Source organism: Tenrec ecaudatus, chromosome 13, assembly GCF_050624435.1.
Source record: "Tenrec ecaudatus isolate mTenEca1 chromosome 13, mTenEca1.hap1, whole genome shotgun sequence".
Lineage (NCBI taxonomy): Eukaryota > Metazoa > Chordata > Mammalia > Afrosoricida > Tenrecidae > Tenrec > Tenrec ecaudatus.
The window spans coordinates 82094442-82110424 of NC_134542.1; the positions used below are offsets into that span (position 1 = coordinate 82094442).

Consider the following 15983-nt stretch of genomic DNA (forward strand, 5'->3'; position numbering starts at 1 on the left):
CTCGCTGCCCATGGGCTCCCGCTTCTCGCGGTGGAAAGCTCTGTCAGCTAGCTACCCTTGGGTCATCTGTATATTCTTCAGGAAAGCCAGCCTTGAACCTTTTGTTATTATCTTCTTGCTTTCACAATACCTTACAGCCTGACCACCCTCTCTCTCTCTCTCTAAGCCTGTGATTTGACATGAAGAGGAAAGTTTACATTTGCACCTTCTCAGGCTTGGTCATAACACTGGAGCAGCTGCTGCCGATTCTAATCAGCTGAATCTAAGCTCCGCTGAGTGGGGTGTTTCCTAGATCCGTGCTTAACGCTGTGCCTAATTCTTTGTTATGGGTTAGAGCAGGGCACGGACTTTCCGAGGAGATCTCTATTTCAGGGATATCGAGCGAAGAGGAATAAGAGAAAGAAGAAATTCCTTGTGGGGACCGGGTGGTAAAATGCAATCTTTTCTGTTTAAATGTCCCCTAGAATTTTCCGTTCCTCTTAAATTATTTTTCAAGTGATGATTTATGGGATAGGCAGGCTCTTCATTTTATTACTTTTGAAATCTATTTTTGCTTCATTTATTTTATCTTTTGAGTTCCAATACCTATATTAGAATAGCTCTGTTGGGTGGGAGAATCAGTGGATTAATTGAAGAGAGTTGTGGAGAAGAGAGAGAGGAGAAACGAAACACCGGAGGTTCCCTCTGGAAGTTGGCTCCTGTGACTTGTGACATACTTTGGTTTTCATACCTGGAGCTGGAGCTACGCTGTGACTCTGCTGAAGCATGTTTCTATTCTGTGGAAAGGTGGCTTCAGGTGCCCTGGGAAGCTTTCCATGCTTCCTGCTTATAAAATCAAACCTGAGGGCTGCTCCCCTGGCAGGCCCTGTAGCGAATTATCTAGTCATAACTGCTTCATCTTGAACTCCATGTCCTGCTTGAGGTGCCTCATGCTTCATTTTGCAAAGGGGAAGGGTAAGTTTTTGGTGACCAGACGGTGCTTTTAAGAGGAAATGTGGAAGAGAGGGCTCAGGGTCATGTGTAGGAATAACCCTTTCCCGGAGAGACGAAGGCGAGCACCACAGCTAGCCGTCCTCTTTCCCACAGTGTCTCTGTGCGTAGACACCCTGTACTCTCTCTGTGCCTGCCGCCTGCAGTGGACGACCGCAGCCAGCAGCCCCCCAGCTCGCAAGGATCGGTGTGAGAACTCACGGGGACGCATGCAAAGTCTCTGGCCGGCCGGAGTGAGCCCTCGAATATAAAGTAAGAAGTGAAAATTGGCGGTGCTCACACTGTTTTATCCCTAGTGTCCAGTACTCTGTACAGTGAGTGCTCTGTGAATATGTCACAAGTGCATGAGTAAATAATGTAGGCTACAATAATAGTCATAGCAACAACAACAATAACAAAAGACGATGTTATGTATAGGGGGAGTTTGCGGGACTGAGGCGGTCATAAGAGAGCATACTTAATCAAAACAAAACAAAATAAAACAACATTTCCCTGACCTTGAAACGGAGACTTAGTTAGTCTTTCAGTTTTTTTTTTTTTAATCCCACGAAGTCATATCTGTTGAATACCAGTTGGCTGCATTTTGGTAGGCACTGGTGTGGTGACCATAAATCAGAGGGTCCCAGCTTGTGAGTCTGAATCGAGTGGACGGCCGTGCATTTGGCGATGAGCGAGGGCCCTCGGTGAGCCATGGTCCAGCGGGATAAGGATGACAGCCCAGGACTTGAGGTCTCTGCCTCCATCTCACACTGGGCTGGAGACGAGCGACGGAAACCCAGGGAAATGTATCTGTGAAGGGTGAACAGGTACTTGACCAGAAAAGGAAAGAATAAGAAGGACAGGTAGGCAGGGGAGGGGCTGAGCCCAGAGACTTGGGAGGGTGGAGAGCACGGTTTGGGTAGTCAGGGCTGGCCAGAGCAGACCTAAGAAGACATGAAGAGTTGAGGTCTGAGGCCCCACAAGCTTGTTAGGACCTTGAGCCCGAGGTGTTGGTCTCGCATGCTGAAGGCAGTGGGGAGCTGTGGAAAGATGAACTAGAGGCGGTTTGCTGGGTGTTTAGAGTTGCTCAGGTGAGGTAGGATGTGGCAAGGCTAGAGCTTAAAGGGGAGAAAATCTCATCCTTCTGCAATCTCTGGGCAGGCCGGCCCACACGCTGCACTTTCAAAGGCCTCCCAACCATAGTAACTGACTGATCGTTTTGGACTAAAAAGATCCCTTGGTGCCCCAAAGGATTGGCACTGGTGGCGGAGTGGTTACATACATGTTGGGCTGCTAACCTCAAGGTCTGCAGTTCGAAACCACCAGTTGCTGCTCGGGAGAAAGACCAGGCTGTGCATTCCCTTTATAAAGAGTTAGTCTCAGAACCTCACAGGGAGAGTTTACCCGGTCCTACAGGGTCGCTAGGAGCCGGCGTGGCCTTGAGGGCAGTGAGTTTGAGGACCGGCCTGCTACAGAAGAAAGAACCCCTTCTGGGAGGTGTACAGCCAAGGACCCATGGGTGGCTCCTCAGTCATCAGCATCAGCTCCGTGGCACTGGGGTCTGGATTTTCTTGGTGTGATGCAGTAAAGGAAAAACACAAACAAGACACAAGCAAACGAAAGCCTCACAGAAAGAGAAACTTCATTCCAAAGGGAGGACCTTGGTTACAGATGGGTCACAAATAATAACAGGGGCAACAGCAAAGCTAATAATAATTCTACCCCTACTTTTGTTTATGAAAACAGAAGCCTGAGCCGCTGACTTTTCTAGCAACTTTTGCAAGACATTTAAATCCCTCTCACTGGTCCTTTGTTCCTGGGTTGCCATGGTGTGTCAATAAGCCCAGCTCAGAATAACCCGGGCAGCCAGAGAGGAGGGACAGCTTGCTCACTGGCATGCCGGCTGGCCAGGTTACGCCGTTTCCTGGCTCCCATCTTGGGAGGAGCACTGGGCAGCTGGCTTCCCTGGCAGCTGTGAAAGGTGTATGTCTCTTGGCTTCCCAGGGTTTGACTTTCCACCAAAAGTTGCCTTCCTTCTGAGCATGTGCAGCTCTCACGCCCGAAAATAGCCATGTGACCACCTGTTCCTTGTACACTAGCCCATGGCTGACCGACATTTAGGACCCGAGCTCCTGCAGTGGCTAGGGGAGGTGTGTGGATTTTACAGGTTCTTGGGAAGATAGAGAGGACTTCGGCCCTGGTTTAAAGGGAGTGGGAGATTGGTGCAATCCCATATGGCGTCTGCCCTTAGCGGGCGGCCACAGTGGCTGTGTGTGTACAGTAAGTTCTGGAATATTCCACACAGGCCATACCTGCTCCACCCAGAAGAGGCCCAGCCGGCCAGCATGTATTTGTTTTCTCTTGGAAGGAAAACTTCCTGGATTCTCAGACCTTGGGCTTATGGGGTCTCCATTTGAGAGAGGAGAGGCATTGCAGTAAATATTTTTTGGGGGGTGTAATTTTGTACCTGCCCAGTAAGCTCTGAAGATTGCTGACAGTAGATAGTTTCTTTTGTGCTTCACATAGAGCAATTTGTACATTATAGTGAAATTTGTATGATTCCAGAATAAGGTATTCTTTAGACAGTACATTGAAATCCACTGGCCTGGGGAGGAGGTACAAGATCAGCCACTGCCTGTGACTGTCACCACTATGTGCTCTTTATTCTCACCACACACTTATGTCACAGGCGCTCTGGTTAGGTGTCCCCGGCAAGTTCCTCTGCCCCGAGCGGGTGCTGTTCCAGAATGAAAGCAGGCAAGATTTCAGTTACACCCTCAAGTGAGAGGTCAAGGGCTAAAAAACTGTTAAGTAAACGTAGCATGCGCTAGCCCAAGATTGTAATGGCGGCATTCCATTTCCCTACATGGTCCCGAAGCGGTCGAAAGCAGGGCAGATGTATACCACACAGAGCCAAGGGGATTGCTGGTAGTGGGCCTTTCTTTCAGACATCACTTGCTAGACTGGCAGTCCAAGGGTGGGACACATCGGCTCACAGAACAGAATCACAGCGTGTCAGGAGCTGCCTACTCCCCTTTGGGATGCCTCCCATTTCCTTCTGGGCTTTCACCTCTTCAGCAGGCTTGCCATTGCTGGACATGCTTGGCACGCCAGTGTTGATGGAAGCCGACTCTGGAAGGAAATACTTCTGAAATGACTGGTGGTATTAAAGCCACTATTTAAAGGTGACCCTCTGTAGATACTCGGGTTATCTTTAGGCCATCAGGGCTCTGCAGCTACTGGAGCCAAAGGGGATCTGTGGAAACTCTTGCTTGTTGCTCTCGCCTGGGTTTCTGTTTAGACATTCCTGCTCCCAGCCAGTGGCCTCGTGACATATCTCAGACTTAACTGGTTTCTTCTGCCAACCTAAGATGATCCTGAGGGCTGGGTCTGGTTTTCCAGGCCGCAGAAGTTGCAGGACAGAATGCTTGCGCACCTGTGTGCGTATAGTCAGCTGGCTTCTCCCCGCCTCTACTTTGAATGGAGGTTCCTCAGGTGTTTCCATGAGCTCATGGGTAAAAAGCTCCAAAGGGTCCACAAACTGGGCCTGGCTGGCATCATTCACAGTTAGTTATCTTAATCCCATCAGGCTCTAAGGGAACACTCTAGCAATTACCTTGTTTCCTCTCTGTTTTTCTCTCAGGATGGGGTAGGCTAAGGAAATAGGAAAGAAGAAATGCCCTTGTTGTAGCCATTTTTACCTTTAGCCTTGGGTACCTTGGGGCCCGGAGGCCTCACCCCAGTTGGAACCTGCCCATCTTTTAAAGAGTTAATCTGCATGGCTGGAAAGCTTGCCGAAAGGGTGTAGAGGGTGTGGTGCATGGAGGCTTGCTGCTGGTAACCAGAGCCAAGGCCGACAGTCTTGGAGGCTGGGTCTTTGAAGTCCAGGCTGGGAAGCAGCGCTAGCTACAGGTGAAGTCCCTGGAGGTGGCACAAGCCGCAAGTGTTAATGCTCAACGGACTAGCACTAGCCAAAGGTTGGTGGTTCTAACCCACCCAGAGCATCCTTGGGGGATGGGCGTGGTGATCTCTGCCACCGAAGAGTCGGCCTTGGAAATCCAGTGGAGCAGGTCTCCTCTGCACACCTGGTGGGGGGGGGGGGGCAGGGGTTTGCAAGGACATCAAGGCCAGAGTTCACCTCAATGAATAGAGACGGAGCTCTGGACTCCTGCTCTTTCCCACTTGAAGCCCATGTTAGAGTCTTGAACCTCCCCCCAAATTCCAGTGGGGAGCCTGGGCAGGAAGCTCTCCCAGGAACAGCAGCGCATGTCCTAGTTAACCAGGTGGGGAACAAGCCCGTGACAAAGCAACCCAAAGTGAGCCCGCAGAGCCACCTCCCCCACGCGGTGAGCAGAGCTGCTAGCCGGAGCCATGGAAGGGTGGACCACTCCGCCGCAGTCGTCTGAAGCCAGACAAGGAATCAGGTCGCTTCCTGCGTGTTAATCCCAGCTACTCTGCCTGAGACCTGAGCCTCGGGCACAATTCACAAGGCAGGAGGATTTTCTCCTTGCTAACCACAACCTCCCAGGCCCTGGTTGGTGCACATGGTTAAAGTTGCTTGGCTCCTCGCCAATAGGTTGGAGGTTCCCATCCAACTAGCGCCTCTCAGAAGACAAGCCCGTGGTCCACTTCTGAGAAAGCAGCTTCGGAAACCTTAGCGAGGGCTGCGCCCTGCCCGGTGACACACAGCCCCTGCGTGCGCTGGACCGGCCCAGTTGGTTCTCAGGGGCCTGTGCACGTTCTCTCCAGCAGAGATTCAAGAGGCGCAGGGAGGAAAGGGAGAAAGGGACTATTTTCCCTCAGATTACTCCACAGACACGATGCATGCGGTGCGGATGGTGGAGCCAAGATTTTTAAAACATTCATAAACCACGGAAAATCAAAATAAGAACTCCAAAGAAACAGACCCATTCTGTCTTAGGGCCAAACCCCGCAGTGCCCTTTAATTTGCTGGTCACCTGGGCAGAGGCATGCGTTTTTGGCCTTGAAATGGAAGGTGTGGCTTCCACAGTCGGCTTAATTTACAGGGATTATTTCAGAGTCAGACCAGACACAAAATAAACAGATGGCACTTTCTCCTCTCTCCCTCTCTCTCTCTCTCTGTCTGTCTCGGCTTTAGCCGTTCAACAGCAGGATGACTTAGGAAATCCGCACCTTCAACAAAGCAATGAGGGGAAGTGATGTGTGTCACTTTTCCCTGCCTCCTGCCGAAAGGGTCATTATTTTTCCTGAGAGAGTGAGAGGGACTAAAACAGCAGCAAAGACCAAGGACAGTGTGTGTGTGTGTGTGTGTGTGTGTGTGTGTGAGAGAGAGAGAGAGAGAGAGAGAGAGAGAGAGAGACAGAGAGGGGGGGGGGCAGCCAAGCCCTGCACTGACCCCTCGCGCTGTGGCTGGCGCTGACAGGAGGCCGTCTGTATTGTGAAGATCCTGGTCACCATAGCATCACTGTAGCCAAACACTCTCGAGCCAGCCACCCAAGGCGCTCCTCTGGCAGAGGCCTTCTCTTGGTGGGTGCCTTCAGTTCTTTATTTTAGGAACCCGGGTGTCTCATGCTTCTCCTCTAAGAAACAGACAAACAAAAAACTTACCACACTGCAAAACTATTAATTTTCCACACTTGTGAGCCCGAGGAGGCGAACAGCTGTGATGCCAGGGAGCGCCTCTAGGAAGAATGGTTTGCACAGACATGCTGGCTCTGTGACTAAGCCCTGCCTTAAGATCTGTGCTGACATTTAAAGACTTTATGGGCTCACTGTGCTCTGAAAACCAGCATCATGTCTCTTCCACCTCTTAATCCTTTCCAAGACGAGCGAGTTCATTCAGCAGCAAATATCTCTCCGGCCTGTACTCTGTACTCCCTGCCAGGTTCTAAGGCAGACGCCAGGTGTGTAATGGCGAAGAAGACAGGCCCAGTTCCCTTTGTGTTGCATGCGGTTAGAGGGAGAGTTGGACATTAGGCAGTCATACAGACACAAGCACGTGAGTGTATGTGGTGGTTCCTACTATACCTTTGTGGCGTGAACAAAGGCTTCTCCGAGGAGATAAAATATAAGTTGAGTTCTGAAGGGTGGACAGGCCTTCGTTAGGGGAATGGGCAGTTAGCAAGAAGGGAGATGAGCATTCATGAGGAGGGAGTGCCACACCTAAAGGGCTGAGGGCCGAAGCCAGCAGAGGTCTTCCAAGAACTGAGGGGATCTGAAAAGAGGCCGGGGAAGAAGGTAGGGACCAGTGATTGGGGACTGCTAGACCAGGTTAGCAGCCGCGGTCTTTCTCGTAAGAGCTGTGCAAAAGAACAATAACACAAGCCAATTCGAAAGGAGCAGGAGGGGTGGAAGCAGATGCAGTCAGGAGGTGGTGAGAGAGGAGAATAGGATGGGTGGTAGGTGACTAAGGTAGGCAAGGAAGTGATGGTGAAAAAGGAATTTGGTCAAGAGATGCAATTGGCAGTACACAGTAAAGTGTGTATATGGGTCTATCTTATATATGAGGTGTAACTTAGGGTTTTACACACACCAGGCGTGTGCATCTAAGTGAATTGATAGGCCATTTGCTGTGTCACTGAGGAGGCAGTATGTACCTTGGAAATTCTAAGAGTTTTCTGGCTTCCCGTTCTTATTGCTGTCTCATCTCGCTGAGTGCCTCTTACTGTTTTCTTTCCTTTGATAAGTGTTGACAGTCTTAAATCCCGGAATATGTTTGCTTCTTGGTTTGACGACTACCAATTTTCAAGTTCTCTGACCAGGAGAAATGTGATTTGCATTCCCTAAATAACTAAGAGAACAGCATTTTATTTGCTTATTATTATTATTTTTTAATTAAGCACATAGCCAGGCTTCTTGTCACAACATCAGATGCCCTTCCCAATGCCTCCCGGGTGGACTTGTATGTTTCTGCCGTAAGAACAGGCTTGCTTGTGGTGATACCTAGCATTGCAAAATCTATCTTTTAGCCACTCTTTAATGTCAGGGACTTTAAATGCTTTCAGATTTTGGAGAGAGGCCAAAGTTTACTCCTGGATTAGGAGGTAGTGGAAGGACTCATAATCTGTAAGTCTAATATAAGAGGCCATTTCAAATGACGGAATGGTTTATAGTTGGAAAGATTCCAAGGATACTTAGACTTCCTTTCTTAGCATATACAAGTGCTGAGCTGTTGGACTTTTGTAATAACTCTTATAATAAGTCTCATGACTGCCTTACTATTTGTGCTACTTAAAGGAAAGTCTGCAATAAATTCAACCGGTTCCTTTTGCTCACACCTAGGATCACCACAATGTGTCAAACCTTTGTTTGAGATCATCTCGACATTTGGATGGGATAGACTCATGGATGTACTTTGGCCCTCATGGGTTTGTTTTCTTTTTCCTTAGTGTGAACTTGTGTATGAGCCATTGATGGTCTGTCTGGGTCTCCTTCTGACTGATAATATTGAGTTTGTCTGTTGCCTCTTTACACAGAGGTATAGTCTGTATCCATCTGGTGTGGTCTACGTGTGTAATTGTCATTTGTGTTGTCAAAAAAGAGTATTTACGTACAACGAATGCACGTCATTGGTCTAAAAGAATTCTTTCACTCAGTCACCAACCTTTCTATCACCAGGGCCACATTATTCAACTATTGGTCCTTCTTTGTTTCCAGCTCTCACATTAGCGATTACCAATGCACCTTGATTGCCTGCTCGGTGCGTTTCAGACTGCGGAAGTTGATGAAAGCCTTCAGTCTCTTCATTGTCGTCATTAGTGGTTGGTGCAAAACTTGCATGATTGCCATCTTAGCTGGTCTTCCTTGTAGGTATATGACACAGTGCCGTTCATTCCATTTCAGCATCCCATTCCTGGCACAGGGGATTGTTTGACTGTAGCATTCAAGCTGGCCATTCCAAGTCCATCCCAGTTCACTAATGCGTGGGGTCTAGATCTGGAAGCATTCTATTTCATTTTTGAGAAGTTCCAGTTTTCCTAGAATATACTGAGCATATTCTACTTCCTGATTATGAATGATGTTTACAGCTGTTGGAATCACGATACTTGGGCAAATGAAGGTCCTGAAGGCTGAGTCAACCAATGTCTTTAAGGTCAACTCTACTTTGAGGAGGCAGCTCTTCCCCAAGTCTTATATTGAGTGTCTTCCAATCTGTGGAGTTGACTGTACAGCACTATATCAGATGATGTTGGGCTATGCACAAGATGTCCCTCGGCCAACCTTGAGTACACCTGGATTTACAAACCTACTCAAGAATAGATTTGACACATTGATCGCCAGACCAGTTGTGGGAGGACATCAAAGAAATCATACAGAAGAAAGCAAAAGATGAAAAAGACACGAAAGAAAATATAAAAAATTAATGTTTGAAGAGACTCCAGACCTGCTTTTGAAGAGTCGCTAAAGCAGATGTAAGAAGTGAAAGATCAAACAAGAGTTCAACAGAAGCTTTCAAAGACGGGCCCAAGGAGACGAAGTACGTGCTATAACGAAACGCACAGAGACCTGGAGTTATAGAACCAAATCAGAAGAACAGCTAATGAAACTGAAGAAAAATGGAAGCCTTGAGTTATATTATGACAGCCCCTTTGAACGAATACTGAGCACCACAGTAAGCAACCTAAAGAAATGGAAGGATGTATAGAGCCCCTAAACCAAAGAGTCCTCATTCAGTCATTTCAGGGATAACACATGCCCAGGAATTGATGACACTGAGCAACAAGCTCCAAGTGACACCGATGACCTTGGTGGAAAAGTAGGCTTCAGGCATTGACAGGCTACTAATTGAAATGCTTCAACAAATGGACCCAACTTTGGAAGCCCTCCCTTTGCTAGACCAAGAACTTGATATCTAACTGGAAGAGATCCATACCTGTGTCTGTTCCAAAGAAAGGTGGCCCAACAAGGCTGTGGAAATGATCGAACAATACAGTAGTATCACAATCAAGGAAGATGTTGCTGAAGGTAAAGATAATAAAGATTACAGCAGTGCATGGACAGGACAATGCTGGAAATTTTAGCTGGACTCAGAACGGAATATGGAACAGAAGTTATCATTGCTGACATCAAATGGATCTTGGCTAAAAGACAAAAGTATAAGAAGTTCTTTCTGTGCTTTATTGTCTATGGAAAGGCATTAGACTGTGTAGACCATAACAAATGATAGCTAATATTGTGAAGAGTGGGCATTCCAGAACACTGAACCGTGTGCCTGGGGAATGTGTGCACACACCAAGAGACAGTTAAACTCCACAAGGGGGTACCGTGTGGTTTAAGATGGGGAAAGGGACATGCCAAGGTTGCTATACCTCTCACCATATCAGTTCAGTCTATGCTGATCAAAGTACCATGTGGTTTAAAATTGGGAAAGGGACGGGCCAAGCTTGATATACTTCTCACCATATCAGTTCAATGTGTGCTGATCGGAGCGTAGCCTGGAGGCAAACTCACTAAGCGCCTGTGCTACACAGACGGATTCAACCTTCTGACAGCAGAGAGTTCTTGAATCGCTTATGGGTGAAAACTGAAGGTTATAGTATTCAGTATGGCGTACACTTCAGCATCAAGCAAACAAACATCCTCCTAGCCGAGCTAACAAACCTCATCAAGGTAAATAAGAGCAAAGATGGAAGTGGTCAAAGATTTCGTTTTCCTTGGATCCACAATCACCGCCTGTGGAAGCAGCAGTCAAGAAATCAGCTGACATTACCATGTGCAAATCTGCTGCAAAAGACTTCTTTAAAGCAGTGAGATGTTGCCCTGAGGACTAAGGTGTGCCGACCCAAGTCATATTATGTTCAATGGCTTCATATGCAATTAAAAGCCAATGGCAAGGAAAAACGAAGAATGGATGCATTTGAATGATGGGGTGGGTGAAGAACATCGAACTTACCATGGACCGCTGCAAGAATGAACGAAGCTGTCCTGGAGGGAGTACAGGCAGACTTCTTAGGAGCAAGGGAGCCCAGACTAGCTCAAGTCCTTTGGGCCTGTAGAGTAGAGGGGTCATCACAAAGAGAAAGGCCCTGGTTGAGATTGCCTCTTGCAATGACTGCACCAGTGGGTGCCGCAACGACAGGAACTGCAGTGAGGATGATGCAGGACGAGGCTCTGTTTTGTTCGAGGGTCCCTACTAATGGGACCCTGGGGTGGAGTGGTTATGCACTGGGCAAGGTCAGCAGTTTGAAATCACCAGCTGCTCCTCAGGAGAAAGACGGGGCTTTCTGCTCCCATGAAGAGTTACCGTCTTGGAAACTCACAGGGGCAGCTCTGCCCTGTCCTACCAGGTCGCTCTGAGTGGGCATGAGCTAGATAGATGGCAGTAAGGGTCAGTCACACTGTGAGTAGGACCTGAGGCAATACTGAACATCAAGAAGAAGCATTACCGGCTGGTTCACACGTAGCGTTTTCTCATTTGTCTTTTGTCCGAGATTTTAGTGTAGGGTGGGTTCCAAACACAGTTTAGGAACTCTGTTAGTTGCTGTCTGGGGGGCTCAGACGGAAGCTTGTGGCAGGCAACCCTTAAATGCATGAAAACATGATAGAATGAGCAAGTCAGCGGGAGAACCTTGCGAGGGGTGGGGTGGGGGCAGGAAAAGTCCTAGGTTTGTGTCTGGACTGCTCGAGTCACCTGAAAACTTGAATGTAAATACTTTTACCGTGAGGCACAAGCTTATCCCAAGCTGTGGCAAGGCTGGTGCGCTTTGTTCTGTTTCTGCCTTTGCCCGTCTCGGATTATGTTAGAGGAGTAGGTGTGTTCAGATGGTGAGTTTCACAGGGAAGCGCGCGCGCACGCACGCACGTGCGCGCACACACACACACAGGCTTTTGAAAGCTCTGGCTGTGGTGAACCCCTGGGATTCCAAGCCTGCCCCATGGGTCCACGGATTTAGCCACAGACCCATCCCCGGGGTATCGGACCCCTCAAGGCAGCTTCCATTCATGGTCCCAGCTCCCCACTGCCAGACCCATGCTGCATATGTTTTCACACCGCCCTGCGGTAGCTGCTGCAGAAGACAGATCTTGCCAGCCACAACACTGAGTAATGCCAGGAGGGGCCGTGCGGAGCACAGTGTGGGCGAGCGCTGCAGTGGTGGAGAGGGAATACCTCTGGCTTGACATTCAAATTACTGAATAATTTAAACGAATGTCAATTAGGTGGAGTGGACACTGCTGCCTTCTGCAGGGGCGCTTCCTGGTTATGTGCACACCTGGGGTGCAAAGCACTTTGTCGCAGATACCAGGCTTCCTGCTTGAGCTGTTGACAATCAGTCACCGAGGTGCTTGCTTCTCGGTGCTGACTTGGTACTGTATTTATAGGGCTATCTGAAGGGTTAGGGTCTACAGTAAGGTGACCAGACGTCCTGCTTTTGAGCAATTTTTCTTGCGTCCCGTGGTGTCTTTAAAAAGTCCCGATTTTTGGAAGGAATGCACCACAAGCTAGGGTGTAGGGTTTTCAGCTGCCATGTGCCTATTTCGCCAGGATATGAGTTTTATCAATGGTGTCCCGCTGGTGTCCCACTTTACCAATGCTAAAATCTGGTCACCTTAGTCTTCAGACATCCGGCCCTTCAAATGGCTGTGTTTTCCCCCCACCTTGCTCCCCCATGCAAACCCTAAATTAAAGAATTACAGGTCCGCACAGGCTGTAGCTAGCTATTCCTAAATTTTGCCCAGACTGAAGAAATGAGTCATGGGTGTTTTGGGCCCTGCTGTGTTCATTTGAATTGTGGGTTTCAAGATCTGAAAACACCTCAGCCAGGCTTTTAACCTTCTTTGTTGAATCAGTAATCCTAGCTCCGAAATCCTTTTGGCATCTTTTCGAACAAAGCCATTCTGCCAAGTAAAGTCGCCAAAGTGGCATTTAACTAATGCGTGTGTGGTCATTCCTCCGTTCTGGGGAGCGTCGGGTCCTCATTTATGTGTGGCTGCATGTGAGAAACAGACCCTGGAAGGACACTCCTCAGTATTTCGTAGGGACTCTGCAAATGAAGATTAAACATTGGGCGAGAAGCAAAATAGGAATTTAGCTGACTGCTGAACTGAGCAATGAGCTCATGGTTTTGCAAAATTGGGTTAATTATTACATGTTACTAACAGCTGCCTTTCTTTGCAGCTTGCTTTTCTTTTTCCTGATTGTGGAGGGGAAGGCTCTGAAAGCCCTGCTTTTGACAGGTGGCTAATACAAGACTCACCAACTAAAGATCGAGCCTGATCGCCGGTGCCACTACAATACCCAACTCGGTGCCACTGAGGACTTCCTCACTCGTAGCAGCCTTGTTTAGGGTTCCAAGACGGTCTGCGGTTGCAGGGACAGGCAGCCTCCTCGTCCTCCCGCGGACCAGTTAGAGGTATCAGCCTCGCAGTTCGCAGCCATTGCCTGACCCACAGTGCCACCATGGTTCCTTACACCATACGGGAAGGCAGGGAAAGGCGCAAGGAGAGTCGTGGGTCAGTGAATGAATCCGGTGGGTCCGTTTATGCCCTCCAGGCTGACGGCCCTTCCTGCCCTTGTGTGTGGCATTCTTGGACTGGGTGAGGTTAGTGTGACTGAAGAGACTGCTCACTGGAGGCTGCCCAGTGTCTCCAAAATTCTTCCAGTTCTAGTTCAAGGATCTAACAGATCATCCATACCTCCTGCCCCCAAACTAAAGACTTTGAAAAGCCTGGGACCCTTCTTGTATCTGTAGACTTAAGAGTTCAGGGTTTGGGATTGGACTTTAAATAACAGCATTAGTATTATTGTTATTACTTCTATTATTACTACAGAAATAGTATGATTACTTCCCCCCTTTAATTGATGTTTTATTAAGACCACAGTGTCATTAAGTCTTTAGATACCTTGGAATAGCCATTTCAATGTTGATTAGGGCCCCTAGGGTCTCCCGCCCTCCAAAAACAAACAAACAATCAAACAAACAAGCAATAGCCAAACTCACTGACATCAAGTCAATTCTAACTAACAGACACCCTATAGGACAGAGTAGAACTGGCCCTGTGGGTTTCCAAGAAAATAAATCTTTATGGGAGTAGAAAGCCTCATTTTTCTCCAGCATAGAAGCTGATGGATCGAACTGCTGACCTGGAGGTCACCAGGCCTCCCTGTGGTCTACAGTTAACCTGTTTTTGGTAGTGGTTGTTCCCAGTGGACATTAAGTGCAAGGAACCGAATCACCACGTCCTCATTTCATCATTAGTTCTGGAATTGCAACTCTCTTACTTCATTTTTACTTTGCCCTTTCACCCCAACTCTAACCTTCCCCCACCCACCTTCCCAAGCCAGTCTCAGTGGGCACATGTTAAATAAATGTTAAATCGATCCCCATGGCTGCCTATGCTCCCTTACAAATTTTAAAAGCACGAGTAGTGTTTCCAGTTTCCACAGATCACGTTAACTTCTATGGCCACCCATTAGTTCCTGTCACTGAGGCCGATGCGCTCCCACATTTCTGCACAGTCTTTTTCGGCGCCTGATGTCAAGCACAAATCAGTCCGACACCATGAACTCTCCCCCTCCCGCCGGCCCAGCCATCTTCTTCCCAAGACCCGGCCCTGTTGGGCCGCATATCTGGCAGCACCCAGCTTAGGTCTGTACCATTCAAGAGTGGCAAGCATGTCTAGACACCCAGAAATGCGATCTTTCAACTCATGTTTGGCAAGTGTAAACTCTTTTTGGGGCTGGATTATCAACCTTTCGTATGTATGTGTCTTAACCTCGGAGAGTCAGAGTGCTGTGTTAGAATCTCTCTTGGATTTCTCTAGGCAGGCCAGAGAGAGACTGCCTCTCTGCTCATTAAAATTGCTGCTCATTAAAAATGTCTGAGGGCTCTTGATTCTCAGGGGCACGCCTGGTGACACACATAGCCCCGGCAGCGGCTATTTTGGATTTTCAGCTTTCAGGCATGCCTTTGCTCTCGGATGAGCCCCTTGTGGTTTTCAAAAGAGCCAGCGAGTCAATTATAAATAGAAAGCTGCTGGATGTGTGTCTGCGTGCGCTCACCCTGCGAGACTAGGCCACCCCCAGGACAGTGGGCAGCGAAGGGTTTTTCTCTCCTCCTTTGAAGAGGGAAGAAGAAAGAGGACAAACACGTTTCTCTTTTCGAGGTAACCCACATCTCTGCTCACACCCACACGAATAGGTGTCAGTGGATTTGACGCTCCCCAAACCTTCCCTTCAGGTCTCTTGAAAACATCCAACCTGCGATTCAGAAACGAAGCAGTGCTCTCCTGAACCCGCTCCAGAGGGTCCCAGGGTCCGAAAGCAGCTTCTCTGCCCGGGACCCAGCCCCCTCCCCAGGGTGGGGGTGGGGGGGCAGCTGGCTGTGCATGCTGCATTTCCCTGTGAGCCCCATGCTGTGGGGTCAGTGGCCCTCAGCTGAAGAGGCTGTGGCATCTAGATTGGCTGTTGGCATTGGCTTTACCATCATTTCCTGCCTTGCTTGATAGTGGAAACTGGGGACCAGCAGGTCTCCATCACTCTAGCAAGAGCACAAAGGCTGGGGAGAGTGGCAGCTGCAACAGGCAACTGCAAATAAGTACTTTCAAAAGGAGACCATTAGAAGGTCTGATTGGAAAGGAATATGCACCATTTGTGCCACGCCTGCCCCGCTCCTCCTTGGGACCCACCGTGTTACTTCTGGTCAGTGTTGGTCATCCATCTTGTGCCCTTGACTGCCCATGACATAAAAGAAGTCTCTGGTGCCATTTTTTTTTAAGCTGGGTGAAACTCACTGACATCCAGTAGACTGACGGTGAGCAACCCTGTCTAAGGGCTTCTGAAACTAAGTCCTCGTTGGAACGGACGGTGTCATCATTGTCTTGCAAGTGACTGGTGGGTGTGAGCCTCGGACTGTGGGTTAGCATTCCAGCACTCAGTCTGCACACAGAGCCATCGGGGGTCCAATTTCCAGTATTCAAACAAACAGACAAACAGACAGATCTGCTGTTGAGTTGATTCTGATTCAGTGACGCTATAGGACAGTGTAGTATTGCCCCTTGGGTTTCCAAGACACTTAATCTGGAAGGGAGCAGAC

General features: G+C 48.6%; 1 protein-coding gene across 1 annotated transcript in view; it reads left to right on the top strand.

Annotated features, from left to right (window-relative positions):
• The window catches only part of ACVR1 (activin A receptor type 1), a 151222-nt gene that overhangs the window by 96253 nt on the left and 38986 nt on the right, over positions 1 to 15983 (top strand). The window lies entirely within an intron of this gene.